Here is an 11,546-nt window from a genome sequence, read left to right as displayed (position 1 = left end):
ATTCTATAGCCAGCTAAACTATCATTCAAGTGTGAGAACAAAAAACAGACATTTTCAGACATGCAAAGTCTAAGAAAGGGTTCCCCTCCCACAAAACATCCCTGGAAGATTTACCGAAGGGTGAACTTTAACAGGAAGAAAAGTGAACCCAGGAGGAAAGAGAAGACTGCAGGAAACAAGGGTGAACGTGGAAATATGTTGGCTAATTTGGTTACTACTGATTATGAAAATAATATCTAATTTCCTGCGTTACAGAGTAGGACTGAAATTCTAAAAACAGTAACAGAGACTGTTCAGTGGGGAGTTGGAGCTTTCCAAAGAGTATAGAAATACTGAATAACTTTCAGCTTTGTTATGAAATGTTTAGTTAAAGTACATATTGGCAGTTCGAGAAGATTTTCCTTCATCTTCAGCACCAAGGACCACCCCATCTTTGCTCATCTAAACTTGCTGTTGCATATTCAAATAATCCAATCCAGACTGGGCCAATGCAAATACCAACATCACACCCCATTCAAAGCTGGGAGAGCTCCCTCCTCACATCCACGCCATCCACACCTCCTCTCCCCTCCCTCTGGCTTCTGACTCCTCTGTGGGGCGGGAGGGAGAAAGGAAAAGGGGCAAAGTTGAGGCTCACTCAGCTGCCATCAGCGGCTGCCTCCTGCCTGCATAGGCTGTCTTGGGGACTCCCACAGGGACCTCTCCAGGCCCCCTCCCAGCCCTAGCCTGGTGGTTCAGTGCACTCTGGCAGCCAGCCCTCCAAAGACTCCCCACCTGACCCCCCACGGTGCCACGTGGGGAGCAGCAGAAATGCAGAGTGCGGCCACCCACTCTGCCTCTCTGCACACAGGGCCTCCTGTGCCAGCAGACAAGGGCCACGCCTCCCAAGGATGCCACCTCTCACATCCTGGGGCACGGTTCTGGCGACTGGCTGAGGATCTGACCTGCAAGGGGTTCCCTCAGGGCTCCCTCTCTTGCACTGGGCGCAGGGAGCACCCCCCTTCCCCACTCCCCGTCTCTCTTCCTAAAACCTTGCCTCCAGCCAACCCCACTGTCAGATTCTAGCACCCTCTGTGCTCACACGGCCTTGGCTCCAGCACTCCCTGTCTGAGTGCTTTCCTAATTCCCTAAGACTTCATCACAGTCCCATTTCACAGGTGAGGAAACAGAAGCACAGAGAGGTTAAGCCACCTGCTCAAGGTCACACAGCTGCTCAGCGGCACAGCCCAAACTCCATCCCGGGCGGCACACCTCCTGGCACTACTGTGCTCGTCACCACCCTGCCGCCCTGTCCGTCCTTCCGCTGGACTGTTCAGCAATCTCTTGGCAAGTCCTGCGTGGAACATCCAGCACCCCATCTGACACATGCAGGCTCTGTCTGTTCTCTGCTGCTGGGCTTCAGCCAAAGCCTGGGGCATCAGGGAAAGCCCCTTGGATGCAGGGAGCCCAGCGGTTCCCGACATGGGCGGGGTGAGGGGATAAAGGAGTGGTTATTCTCCGCCTGGACTCCTAGCATTTAAAGACTTAGTCGCAGGCAAGGCCTCTTGGGAACGGGCCTCTGGGCTCCTAACCGCAGGCACAGGGCCCGGGAGCTCAGCCCGGCGCCCGTGCCAGGCAGCACGCTGACCCGGCTCTGGGCGGCCGGCGGTGACTCAGCCCCAGGAAATTACAGGTTTCCAAGGACCGGTGGGCGCCTGTCGGAGGAAGCAGCCCATGAGGGCCCTAAATACAGGTTGGGGGAAGGAGAGGCTGGCAGAGGCCGGTGGGGGCAGGGCCTCCTCTGAGGTGACCTGGGTCACGCCTTCCGGGAGTCACAGACAGGCCCCGGCAAAGGGAGGTGGGGAGGACACAGACAGGCCCCGGGGGCGGGGGACCCAGAAGGCAGGTCCCAGCAGGAAAGAGCGGGGAGGGAGCACAGGACGGGCTGGGGGCAGGGACCCGGGGCTGGGCCCAGCCTCAGCTCCCCCTCTGTGACGGAGGAAGAGCCCCCTCGCCTGGTCAGGTGCCAACTGAGAGAGAGATTGGCCCTGTCCAAACCCTGGCGTCTGGAACCTTCCAGCATTCTGAATGGTTCCCACCGAGGGCAGGAATGGGAGGTGCTCTGGCTTTACTGCATTCCTGAGCGGGCTGAGCTCCCCTGTGGGCTAAGGATGTGTGAATGGGCATGGAGAGGTGGGGCCGGGTCTGTGCGCCCCTCCTCCCACTCCCCACATCCCCCCTTGTTTCCCAGCACAGAGTTGGGCACAGAAAGGGACTTCCTATGTTCATAGAAGGGAACGGAAAAGGACTGGCCTCTGGGGTCTCCCTTTCTTCCCAGCCTAATCCCCCAAAAGTCAAGTCGCCTGCCTCCACAGCCTCCCTGCGGGCCCCCACCCAGTGGCTGCGCTGACACACAGACTCAGTGGCCCTGATTCCAGATGAGAAGGAGCCGCAGGATGGCAGGTTCTGAGACACAGCCATTTCCTGGGAATAAAAGCTTGTGAGAAAGCTCTGAGTTTGGTTAGGCCCACAGAACTTTCTAGAGGTTTGTGCAGCCCCCACCCTTGTCTGCTATGAGGTCACCAGGCTCACGCCATAGGAGACATCGGCTGTAGCGCAGAGAAAGGAGATTCAGTCTCAAGAGGTCCCTGGGGCTGGGCCCCAAGCTTTTCTGTTTCCCACCCCGAAAGGCCAGCACACCCATCCTCACAGACCCCCCACTTGTAGGGGTGACCGTCATCTGGGGCAGAGGTCTGCTTCCCAGGTGTCCCCCTCCCTGCTTCTCTCGATCTGCCCCTCACCGCAGGAGCGGTCTGCTGTTTCTCCCCGGCCAGCGCCTCTCAGTGGAGGGTGGATGAGCAGCGGGTCGTGCCCACCGGCTGTGGGGCAGGAGAGAAGCTGGCTGGTCTGCGGGTCCGGCCTGGGGCTCGTGGGTCCAGCAGGAGGCAGCTCCTCTGCTTTCCACAGAGGAAGGTCTGCCCTGGACCAAGGTCAAGCATCCAAGGCTGTCCTGCGAACAGACGCTCCATCACCCAGTCAGATAATTAGAGACCTTCAGTCTGGCTAGGACGGTACAAGCCAGACTGCTCCTGCCCCTCTCTGCTAAGCACGGCTATAAACCCTGGAATGACGCGGGAGGCCGCCAAGGGGGCCCTGACGAGTGGAAGGAGAAGGCGGGCTGGGCAGGGACCCCAAGGCTGCGCTGAGCTGGGAGGATGAGCGGCAGAGCATCTATGGCCCCCCGCTACCCCCCCACCCTGTAGAAGCAGGTGACCCAGGTGTGCATTTCCCAAGCCCTGACCTCAAAACAGGAAGCAGCCGAGCAGGCCCGACCCCCCCCCCAACCCGGGGTGACACAGGGCCTCACAGACGCCGCCCTGCCAGGCAGAGCCGGCCAGGGGCCAGACCCAGGGCCGCCGACATCAAGGGGCCAGGGGTCAGTGTTGCCATTGCTGTTTCCATCACATACGACTTCAAACCCTCGTAGGGAGGCCTGTCCACTGTCTGGCCCCACGCTTCTGCTCTTTCCATTAGTCTTTCTATGTTCCTCATGCTCTAAGGTGCCTCCTCTTAGTATTTCCTCTCTGTTTTATGGACTTCCTTCAGCCACTCTTGAAGGATACGTCAGCTAGAAAAATTCCTTTGCGTTTCCCTTTATCAGAGAATGCCCCGCATTCCTGAAGGACAGTATTGTCAGGTTTAAAATTCACAGTCACCCGTTCTCTCATTTCAGCACTTCTACGGCCAGGATTCCACGGACAGCCTTGTTTCCAGAGCCCTGGCAGTGTGGTTGGGAGGTGCGTCCGGGGCTCCTCTAGGTAGGAGGCGGGACTCCCGCTTCCTGGGGCAGAGAGCCCAGTGGCATTTCCCTTTGCCGTCAACGTCTCCCCTTCTCCCAGTGCCCGGGGAAGGTTTGTCAAGATTGACCAAATTCCAGGACATAAAATAACCTCAACAAATTTTTTAAAAGTGAAATCACCCACAATATGTTCTCTAACCCTAATAGTATCAAACGAAGTCAGTAAGAGCAAGACAGTGGGAAAACCTCTAAACAGCTGGAAATTAAACAAAACACTTCCAAGTAATCCACGGGTCAGAGAGGAAGTCTCTAAAGAAATTTAAAATACATAAAACTGAGCAAAATTAAAGATACCACACACCAAAATGCGTGGGATGCGGCCGCAGCCGCACTGAACGTGGAATTCACAGCTGGATGCTTCCATGAAAAAGAAGGAACCACCAGCCCCACCAGGCAGAACCAGCCAGGGGACGGACCGGGGGCCCCTGCTCATGGAGGCGAGTCCTGTCATGGTGCTGAGGTGACCGCAGGGCTCACTACTACCCAGGGGGGTTACAACTCAAATGAAAGAGAACCAAGAAAGTAAAAAGTTCACATGCAGTGTGGTCAAGGGCTTCTAAGGAGGGCAGTGCAGACTTCCAGGAGAGCACAGACCGCATCAAATCCAGGCTGGGGGAACCAAGGAAGGCTTCTCAGAGGAGGTGACACTGAGCCGAGTTTGGCAGATGAGGGAGACCCCCAAAATGGAGATAGGGTGCTCTGGGCTCAGGGAGTTGGATATTGAAGAGCGCCAAGGGAAAGAGAACATCGCCCACTGAGGCACAGTTACCCTGGCATGAGCAGGGAGACCCTGGGAGAACCAGGCTTGGAAGCAGTGTGGGAGCTGGGGTGCCACCCGCCCCTGGGATGACCAGCACCTGGGGGCATGAGTGCTGACCACCTCGGAGGTCTGCAGGTGACTGGGACAGGCCAGCGGTACAGGTAGACCCACCTGTTAGAAAAGAGGGTGGGGAGGGCAAAGGAGGGTAGGAGACCCTGGGTGACAAGTCAGCACCCCGGTGAGAAGCACTCATAAGATGCTCCTGTCGAGTCTGAAGTGTGACCAGCTGCAGCGGCTGCCCTGGATCCCGCTGGTGGACCAGGGTCCTGGTACCCATCTGTGAGCTGCTCAGAGCCCAGCTCAGCATCTTCCTTGGAGGGACACCCAGAGGTTCCCCCAGCCTAACCCAGCAGGAGATAGGCTTCTGGTGAGTCCTCTGAACTTGCTGCTTCTTCATAGCTCTCCATCCCCTTGTAATTAACTTAAATTTGTGCACTTAAAGGTTTGGTTCATTACAGAGGGCAGATGAACACAACAGACATGACACCTTCAGGAGCTCAGAGACTGGAGGCAGGTGAATCTGGGACAAGTGAACAATGGTGGTCCAACCTGGAGAGAACTAGGATGGGGAACACTGGCTGCTAGGTGACCACAGAGCAGGAGTACCCGGCCCTAATGTGGAGGGGTCAGGGAAGGCTTCCTGGAGGAGGTGTATCTAAGTAAAGTTCCTCAGGTTAGGCAGAGGGAGAGAATATTCCAGGCAGAGAGAGCCACAGGTGACTGAGCAGCCAACCAACCTGGGTCGGAATCTCAGGTCCTCCAACCACCCACAGGCTGTGACTTCTTTGGGCCTCAGTTTCCAAGTCTTCAGGATGGAGAAGCAACTGGGCAGGGGGTGCAGCGTCACCCGCCTGGTGGAATGAGGCTCAGGGAGGACGGGCCCTGAGAGGGAGGAGGGAGCCTGGTCCCCTGACCCTTGGAGTGTCCACTGAAGGTCCCAAGGCCCAGCGCTGGGTGTCAGCCCTTCCCCACGTCGCCCAGTTTCCTGGCCTCGGTCCTTCCTTCCAGTACCGTCTACCAGTGAGAAGGGCCACGTAAGGCCCCGGAACCCACGCGGGAGGCTGGGAGTCGGCCTGGTGCCCGCCGTCCGCGCTCCAGCAGGTGGCGCTGCCGCCCCTCGGAACGAGGCCGGGCTCCCTCCAGGGCGGGGCGGGACCGAGAGCGGAGCAGAGGCCGGGGGCGGGGCCGGGGCGGTCCGAGTTCCCGCCTGTAAAGAGGGGAGAGTGTCCCCCATTCCAGAGAAGAGGGAGCTAAAAATTCAACCCTATTTACAAGTGCTTTACTTCTAATCATCGTGGAACCGTGGCATTTGGAGTTGAGAAGAGCCTCAAGACCTCGCAGATGGAACAAACAGGCTGCCATTCCTTGACCTTTGCACGTGCCCACCCCTCTCCCGGCCTGCGGGGCTGAGGTGCCTTCCACTGGTTTTGGTTCCATCTTCAGACTGATCCTCCCTCTAGGTCTTCATGGGGCAGGTGAGAAGGTCAGGTCTCAGAGAGGCTGAGAATCACACCAGGGCCCAGAGCCAGCGGCTAGGGGCAGGACCCGGATTCTGCCGGGTCGTCTTGACCGCACGGTCTGCAGCTCCGAGACCCCTGGGGGGCCTGGAGACCCCGCTCCCTGCCCTGCGACCTTCTTGTGTATGAAGGACCTTGGCAGTCTATCTCTATCCAACCTCGATTCAGCCACTCCCACCTGTCAGACTCTGGAGCTACAGCACTGGCCACAGCACATGGGTCCCCTGCTCTCATGGGGCCTGAGTCTGTGGGAGAGACACTGGGTCACTTCAGAGGAGAGTGCTGAGTGCCTGGGCAGGCGATACCATTTAGATCGGGCAGGCAGAGAAGGGGCCACCATGCCTAGACCTGGAGGTGGAGAGATGGCAGGTGCAAAGGCCCTGGGGCAGGGACCAGCCAGACCTGCTCTGGGAGGGAAGGGAGGCAGGGGAGAGGAGAGGCTGAGCTGATGGGCAGGGGTGGTTCATATGACAGACCAGGCATTGGCAAATATGGTCTTCCACCTCATTGCTGGGTAGTGGACACTGTTCTCTCCATTTTGCAGGTAAGAAGCATGAGCTTCTATAGAAGTTCATTCCTGCAGGGCCTCACAGCTAGAAAATCAAGGCCTGGCATGGGCGGACTGGAAGCCCTTGCTCTCCCCGGGGTGTGCTGTCTCAGAGCCTCTGCCTACGCCTCCTCCATCTGACCTTTGTAGTTTAATTGCCATCTTCCCTTGCACAGACTCTCCTCCAGCCTGGGGTCCCCTACAGTTCCTTGCTAAAGCTCTGAACCTTCCGCTCTCCTTCCCTCCAGACTCCCCCACCCCCACAATGTTGATGACATCTGTTTTTCCCTCTGAGACCAAACAGGCCTCTGCTGGCTGTGAACGCTGGAGGAAAAGGGACAGTGGTGCAGGCAGCCAGTGACAACACCCAACTGGTCTGGGCTGGAGCCCGAGATGGCTCCGAGGGCCAAGCTGCAGCCGAGAGCTCGGGAAGTCTCAGACCAGTCGTGATCTCATCCCAGGAAGGAACGGAACCCTGGGTGTGACGGCCACGGCCTCAAGTCACCTTGAATCATGGCCATTCTCTGCCTCATCCCAGGGGCCAATATTTCTAGAACACTTGCTGTGTAGGTGCCAGGCTCGATGCTAGGCACAGCGTGCACAGGAGCTCATTCCATCCAGAGAACGACCCCCGTGAGATTCAGAGGTCTGGGAGCTTCCCCAGTGCAGTGCAAGCAGCCTGTGGCAGAGCGGAGGCCCAGAGGCCCCAGGCCCCTGCCGGCTCCACACCGGGGCTCCCGCACCTTGGTCTGCAGGTGTCCAGCCTGCAGTCATGAGACAGGACACACGCAGACCTCAGGGCTGTGGGAGGCGCTTGGACGGAGATAAGAAACCCCAACCTGGCCCTGTCGGAGGGAGGCCATCCCAAGGGAGGCGGGCGAACAGGCTGAAATCAGACGCGACGCTTCTGCTCACGTGTGTAACTTCCCTCCAACGTGCGCACCGTCTGCCGGAGCCGCCGAACCCAGGATTGCAGTCAAGTGCAGGTTCATGCACCCTGTTCTCGGACAAACTCAGTCCTTCGGGCCCGTCTGAGCCCCCACACCACACACACACACTCCTATTGCTGCCCCCAAACAAACGTGTTTGTGATTTAGGGAATTTCCACACCGTGTCTAATTTCATTTATGAAACAGAAAAATCAGGAAGTAATCACAAGGGGAGTCTGGCATGACGAACGGATTTCTTGCTGCAGGTTCCTTTCAACAGCCTTTTCCCAGAACACATCTTAAAAAATCTGGTCTGATCGACTGGGAAGGTGTTTATTGGGCAGAGTGGAGTCTGCGTGTTTCACAAGAGCACCACGTCATGCCCTTGGCGTCCTCAGAGTGTGTTTACTGATGACGCTGACCATGCTGGCGCTCCAGGAAGCTGAGCAGAACTGGGCCCTGGAGGAATTCGAGTTGCATACCTGTCATTAAAATCATGCTTCTCACATCGGCTGCTGCGAGTGCAATGGGCAGGGTACCAGCTTGAGGGCCCAGAGCCAGGAGCCGAGCTCCACCTCCGCCTCCACGACTCACTATTACCTCTAAGCAAATGTCCTAACCTCTCTGGACCTCTGTTTCTTCCCTCCAGTCATACAGTGTTCGGTTAGGACAGGGATTCTTAACAGGGGATGATTTTTGCCCCCCTTCCCCACAAGGGACAGAGGACAATGTCTGGAGACACTGTTAGTTGCTGCATCTGGGGGTGGCTACAGGCATCTGGAAGGCAGAGGCCAGGGATGATGCTAAACATCCTACGATAGACCGGACCACCCCCACCGCAAAGAATGACCCCACCCGGAGTGTCAGCGGGGCCAAAGTTGATGCCGGCTGTCTGGATGGCAGGACAGGACCGCGGCCGGAGCCAGCCCTGGCTGGGCAGGCCTTGAATGGGGAGGAGGAGAGGACCCACTGCCCAGTTCTCCCCTGTTCGGGAGGCTTTTCGGGGAACCCAGTGACATTCCCATGGGACTCCCTCAGATGCTTCCTTCTGCTCTGGGAACAGCAGAGAAGATATGAGGGGCTGGCAGCTGAGCCTGGAGCTCCTCACAGCGAACCCTGGGGACTTGGGGCTCTCCTGAGTGCGGGGTGACTGAGTCCCGGACCCACCCTCTAGCTTCCATCTCATCTTCGCTTGTTCATTTCCTAATAGCTTCGGGGACAGGCAGGTGCCCGTTTACCCTGATAAATGTTCACTGACTCTTTCCAGAGGCAGAGAGGCCAACAGTCTTTATGTTCTTTAATAAAAACCCACGTGCCTCTTTCAGATCTGTACTGGGGATCAGACCCCCCCAGCAAACGGCCACCCACTCCAGGGGCCTCAACCCACCCCCAGCAGAGCAGAGCTGGGGCACCGGGCCAGAGCAGGACAAAGCTTTCCCCAGCCGTCTCTTCAGCTTTCTCGTGGGATTTTTCCAAACCAAATAGCTTCCTGGGAGGCTCGCTGAGGTGTTTTAAAATGAGGCAATAGAAGAAATCACTTGTTCTGGGAGGACGGCCGGTTGGACGGCCAGTTGGTCACCCGGCCGCTGGCCCGGGGCGGCCGAGGCCCTGTGTCCACGCGAGGGCGCTCCCCGCCGCGGCCGGCGGGCGTGGACCGTGTCTGGGCGAACGCCTGAGCCGACTGGCCTCAGAGCCACGATCTTTCAACACTGACAACTGTCTGATCGTCCACAGGCAGCTGCCCGGCTGGCCCTGGCCCTCCCTGGGGACCGGCCTCTGTCGGCCTCCCTCCACATCCTTCCCACCCTCGACCCAGAACCAGCCCCTAAAGGACTTCCCATGAGTGTTTCAAGGAGCTGGAAACAAGCTTGGTCCTGCAGCCAAGGATCAAGAAAACGATTTAGGAAGAATTAAAAGTCACCATGTTACTCTTTGACACAGAAGTCTGTCTCAGAGATTTAAATGTAAAAAAAAATTATACCGTGAAAGTACCGAAGGATACGTAGGAGAATTTAATGTGGGGAAGTCCTTTGCAAGATGCAAACCCAGGAAGTGATTAAGGAAAAGATAACAGATTCGACCTCATAAGATTAAAATTTTCTGTTCAAAAGTAAACAAAACAAAAAAGTCAAGGCCAAATGACAAACAGAAGACAGCTGCTCCCACCTCACTCAGAGCTTAAGCCAAAAAGCTGGTGGCCTCACAGGACCTATATGGCCTTTTGGGACCTAGCCACCCTCCTCCCCGCCTTTTCATCCCTCTATTTGTCGGGACGAGCTCCTTCCTGCAGTGGTGACAAATAAACTCTGACATCAAAGAGATGTCACACAGCACAGATTTACTCCCACTCACACCAAGTCCAGTGAGAGGCAGGCAGCAGCCACTCCATGCAGTGACACAGGGATCCAGGCTGCCCTGGATATGTTTCCACTCAGAAGTGACACACGTTCCTGCTACTCACAGCCTTCTGGCCTGGCTGACCACACGGTCCTCGTGGCCGCAGTGGGGCTGGGAGCCACAGGCGGGAGTGGGTGGATGTCTGGGGACTGGCACTGTCTCTGCCACAGCCCAGCCTCCTCCTCTTCTGCTCACTCTCCCAGCCACACTGGCTTTGCTGCTGTGTCTCGAACACCGAACATACTCCTGTCTCATGACCTTCGCCCTAGATCCTCTCTCTTTCTGGAATGTTCTCCTGGACATCTGCTAGTGTGACCCCCTTGGGCGAGACCTCTCCTGACCACCCTGTGGAGGAGTACAGCCTCCCATGCCCACCCCCATCGCTCCTGCCCCCTCTCAGGGATGGTCAGCTGGTGGCACGGGTCACCACCTGAGACAGAACCCTGGCCACCGGCCAGTCTGGAAAATCAGAGTCGTCTTAGGTATTTCAAACAAAGGGATCTGACACAGGAAGTTCGCTGCACAGGTTTCGAGGTTGAAAGAGCATAAAGGGGGTCACGTCTGCAGGCAGCAGGGACTGGCCCCGGGGCCAGGAGAACACACAGGGAGAAGTGAGCCTTCTAGAAGCGAGGGCTGCAGGGTGGGCCTCGGCTGCAGGCTCAGGGCTCGAGGGACCCCAAGCAGCTCCGGGGCCCGAGGAGGGGCACAGCCCTGCAGGCATTCCGCACTCAGGGGAGTGTGGCCAGGTGGGTGAGCCAACCGCACAGGTGTGGAGAACCTGGCTGGGCACCCCCAGGCCTCCGGAGGAGCTGGCAGGCACGCCCCCTGAGAGCAGGGCTTCCCTTTTCAATGCACCAGTGTCCCCTCCCCTCCTGGGACCTCTGAGGCACGTGGTGAGCATCTATAAATGCTGACGTGGAGAAAAGACACGTGGGGAACTGGGACAACCATCTGTGACCTAGGAAGGCCAGGGACACTCCTGAGGACCTGAAGAGCTTTTCAGTCCCAAAGAAAGTGAGCAGCCCGACCCAGCAACGCACCGAGGAGGCGGGCAGGCGGCAGCCCGGGGCGGGCTGCGGGTGCTGGCAGGGAAGGAGCTCTGAGACAGCGGCAGGCGGCAGGCGAGGGGCCAGCGCGCTCAGAGCAAAACACACCATCACGCACGTGCGTGTGTGTTCCCGTGACCAGAACAGGTCTGGAATGATCACCGAAAACGGCACTGGAGGTGCCTGTGGAGAGCAGGGCGGGGCACTGGTGGGGAGACAGGACGCGGTGCGAGGAGGACGGTGCTGGGAAGAGGCATGTATTTCTGTTTTATTCCCTTTTCTTCTGTTTGAAATTTTCACCATGAGAAAGTATTTTCTTATGATAAAACCCAATTACTTTAAAAAAAAGAAAAGAAAAATGACTCAAGATAAAAAAAGGTCCCTCAAACACAGACTTTGTATCCACCCATATAGTGGACAGCCACACCTGTACCTTGTCATGGGTGCCTAAC

This window comes from Vicugna pacos, chromosome 16, assembly GCF_048564905.1.
Source record: "Vicugna pacos chromosome 16, VicPac4, whole genome shotgun sequence".
Lineage (NCBI taxonomy): Eukaryota > Metazoa > Chordata > Mammalia > Artiodactyla > Camelidae > Vicugna > Vicugna pacos.
The sequence above is the reverse complement of the archived record's forward strand: the minus strand, read 5'-3'. Positions refer to the sequence as shown.